Source organism: Camelina sativa, chromosome 11 (assembly GCF_000633955.1).
Source record: "Camelina sativa cultivar DH55 chromosome 11, Cs, whole genome shotgun sequence".
Classification (NCBI taxonomy): Eukaryota; Viridiplantae; Streptophyta; class Magnoliopsida; order Brassicales; family Brassicaceae; genus Camelina; species Camelina sativa.
In genome coordinates, this window is record NC_025695.1 from 18,151,083 (window position 1) to 18,155,696 (window position 4,614).

The window sequence follows — 4,614 nt, forward strand, 5'->3', positions numbered from 1 at the left end:
TTTTAGATAACTTTTTACAAATCCACAACCAATAACACTAAATTTTTTAAGAGTTTTTAAAAGTTTTGATTGAATAACAATATATTTTAAATAACTTTTAAAGTCATTAAAGTTTTTTCTAAATCCTAAACGAATACCTCCCGTAAGTATATATAAAACCCTAAAGATAAAAGTTGTTTCTCTCTTTGGTTTCCGGCGACTGCTCGACGAGGGATTGATTGTCTTGGCGAAAGATTTTAATCCTCTCAAATTTCTCCAATCGGCTTCAAGCCATCAGGTTTGTCGATCTCAAAGTAAATCAGATTTTTTTTTGTTTTTTTTTTTATTTTTGATATTTAGGCAATGGATTTTCGTTACTATGGTTGTATAGAACCCTAAGGTACCTTAGAATCGACTTTAGCTTACCGGTGGAGACGGTTCGATTGATTGATTCTGGTTTTAGCAGGATAAAGGCGGTTCCTTTTTGTCATAATGTGGCGGAGCAAGGGTTTAGCTGAACAAGATTTAAGCAAGCTTGATGTAAATGAGCTGCATCCTCTGTCTCCCGAGGTCATATCCCGCCAGGCAACGATAAACATTGGTAATTTCTGCTTTAATTACCTTTTCTGCTTTATTTAAGTTTCAGTTTAGGCTCTGGCTAAATTATAACTGTGATCGATATATTTCAGGAACCATCGGACATGTTGCACACGGAAAGTCTACGGTTGTGAAAGCTATATCTGGTGTGCAGGTAGTGGACTATTGACTTTTTGTTTCTAATGAAGTTATTTTCTGTCACTCGAGGGTCTTCTAACTTGGTATGAATTGTTTCTGCAGACTGTCCGTTTTAAGAATGAATTGGAGCGTAACATTACCATTAAACTTGGATATGCAAATGCCAAGATTTTCAAATGCGAGGATAACAAGTGCCCTAGACCAATGTGCTACAAGTGAGTTTTGTTCTGGATTGCTTCTTTTGGTGTATGAGGGTTAGCTAGCAACTTATCTGTTGAAATTTCTAGGTCTTATGGGAGCGGGAAAGAAGACAACCCAAATTGCGATGTCCCTGGATTTGAGAACTGCAAGATGAAGCTACTGAGGCATGTCTCATTTGTGGATTGCCCGGTATGATGAGTTTTACACTTCTCACAAAATATAAACTTTTACTTGTCCTATAACCCATTGAGGAGGTGTTTTATGTTTTCTCAACAGGGACATGATATCCTCATGGCCACAATGCTCAATGGGGCAGCCATCATGGATCGTGCTCTACTCTTAATTGCTGCGAATGAGGCCTGTCCTCAACCACAGACAGCTGAACATCTTGCTTCTGTCGACATGATGCACCTTAAGCATATAATAATCCTTCAGAACAAGATTGATCTCATTCAAGAAAAATCCGCCATCGAACAGCACACTGCAATTCAGAGATTTATAAAGGTTTGAATATTCCCATCAATCAGTTAGCATATTTTCTTCATCATTTGATTAAGCTATAAACCTGTTGCAGGACACAAATGCCGAGGATGCCCCTATTGTTCCTGTCTCAGCACAACTCAAATACACATTGATGCTGTGTGCGAGTACATCGTCAAGAAGATTCCAATCCCTAAAAGGGATTTTGTGTCACCGCCAAAGATGATAGTCATTCGTTCTTTTGATGTCAATAAACCTGGCTATGAGGTTGATGATATCAAAGGTGGAGTGGCAGGTGGAAGTATCTTCCGGGTATTGATTTGATTCTCTCTACCTTGGACTGTGTTCAAATAAATTATCTTGTGCCTTCTTTCTGGAAGTTGTGTAGTTTTTTCATTTCTGCAGTCCTCCATTTAATTGGTAAAACATTAGGAAATCAAAGTAAATGACTTTTATCATGGCTTGGGTAGCTTCTGCTTCTGCAGTCATCCCTTTGTTTGTATTGCAGGGTCCAATTTGATCTTTTGCTTTCTTTGCAGGGTGTTTTGAAAGTCAACCAATTGATTGAGATCCGACCTGGTATGGTTGACAAAGATTTGCTTGGAAACCCCAAATGCGCTCCCATTTACACCCGTATCACGTCATTGTACGCAGAACAGAACGAGCTTCAGTTTGCTGTGCCGGGAGGTCTGATCGGAGTTGGGACAACAATGGACCCTATGCTAACCCGTGCTGATAGGTTGGTTGGTCAAGTGCTTGGAGAAATGGGTTCTCTCCCTGAGGTCTATGTTGAGCTTGAGGTGAGTACCGAGCTTCTGATCCGTCTTATTGGGGTGAGGACAAAGGAAAAAGAGAAGCAAATGAAGGTGGCAAAGCTAAGCAAGGGAGAGATACTGATGGTGAACATCGGGTCGATGTCGACGGGAGCTAAGGTTCTAGGAGTGAAGAATAAGATGATGAAAGTGCAACTGACGGTGCCTGTCTGCACCACCGTAGGTGAGAAGGTGGCTCTAAGCCGCCGTGTCGACAGACATTGGCGTCTGATTGGTCGTGGTCAGATTGAGGCTGGAACGACCATTCCCGTCCCTCCTCCTCCTAGTCTCTGATCAGTTGCTCAGAGATGCATAATAATAATTATTATTAGGAAAGGTCTAATAATTATTATGTGATAACTGAGTCTCTGTTTATTTGCATCATAATATCAATAACTCGCATCCAGGTTTGCTAGATATCAATAACTAGATTTCCAGTCGTTTGTGCTACTACTTTGATTGAACTCCTGATAAATTGCATCATATTTTATGTTTATAAGATCGTACTGTTGGTAAAAGTGTGTCGTTCTGTAATATTATTGTTATCCAATTGTGTTTCTATTATATGCTCTGTTTCTTTGTCTCGCGCTTTATTTTAATTGGGTTTATGTTCTTTATATTTTAAAATTAGCGATCGCACTTAGGCAAAAAAAAAAAAAAACAAAAAACAAATTAATAGTCTCGCTTAAAGCAAAATATAGTAAAACCTCTATAAATTAATAAGGTCGGGACCATGAAATTTTATTAATTTATAGCAGTTTTATTTTATCGATAAATTAATAATATATAAATTTATAAAAAAAAAATTTCATATTTACAATTTAAAAATTTGTTATCATTCACATTGCTACTACTATCCTTCGTGATAATGATAAAGTTGAAGAAAATATTGCGGTACTTTTAGAACCAGTTACTAAAAAAGTAATTATCGCATCTAGGACTCCAAAAATTTTGGATGCAATTTCAAAATATAACAATGAAAAAAATTAGAGATGAGCTCTAATAAGAATGCAAATTCAAGAATATGCAAACAACAATAGAGTCATATTTCATTAGATTTTCTTAGATAAGAAAACAACAATAGAGGTATATATCACTAGATTTTCTTAAATATATATATATATATATTAGTTTATTTGATTATTAATTTATGATATTGATGGGACATTATTTTTACATAGGATTTCCAAAAAAAATATTATCTTATTATTTTATCGAAATATATCATTTTTTACACCAGCCCAACTCGGGACCGAAAGAATTTATTAATTTATAGCGATTATTAATTTAAAGAGTATTAATTTATAGAGGTTCTACTGTAAATTATTTGTAGGACCATCTCTAATATATTTTTCTATTTTTATCTCTAAAATAGAGAAACTCTATAATACAATTACTAGACATTGCTATATTTTTTTCTATTTATAGAAAAAATAAAAAAATATAACAATTTCTATTTTGCAAGATCAGAATAAATTTGCCTCTAAAATAGAGATTGTTATAGTTTTCTGCTCTATATATAGAAGCATATATAGAGATGAATTGGAGATGCTTTTAAAGTATCTTTTATAATATACCTAAGTTTTGTTCAAATGGATTTCTCTAGTTTTTCTTCCAAAAAAGAATATTCTAAATAGATACTATTTTATTTTACAATTAACACATTTTATTATATAAAAATTGCAAACTGACTCATTTACTTTAATTTTTATAACACTTTCATAAAATTATTATTTTCATTTAAATTAAGCATTTATTATTATAAAGAGCATCATAACATGCAAATATTTCAAAATATACTATATTTTTTACCATCAGCATTAGTGTATTTTCCCACAAACGATCAATTTATTATTTATGAAATTTATATAAATTATCTTTTGCAAATGGTAGTCTCAATATTCGAGAATATATATTTATACTAAAACTTTTAAAAACATTTATATTATTAGTTCTTAAAAATACTTATTTTATTTATTTTCGTCATAAAAAAAACTTAAGATTAAAAGGACTATTTTGAAAATGAAATAGTTTAACTCTATTTACAGAGGAAGAAATAGAGTTCTTCTATATATAGAGAAAAAAATAGCAATTTCTATTATAGAGATAGAAATATAGATGAGTTGGATATGTTTTAACAAGTTGAACAACTACACTCACTTACACTGACTGTAGGACACATGATTGAAGCGGGTAGCGGGAGATTTATGTAAGGAATTTTGGTTCTCTCTTATTGTCGAAAGACTGTACTTCTGATCCAATTCTTGAAAGACACTTTATTCCCTTTGAAGATGTCAATTGTGATGGGTTCAAGGGAGTGCCAAGATGTCAATTGTGATGGGTTCAAGGGAGTGCCAAGAAGAGATTTATGCAGTCCAAGCATTTGACATTGTGGAGAAACAGAAAT

General features: G+C 33.7%; 1 pseudogene; it reads left to right on the forward strand.

Annotated features, from left to right (window-relative positions):
- On the forward strand, positions 173–2,708 carry LOC104723727 (annotated as a pseudogene).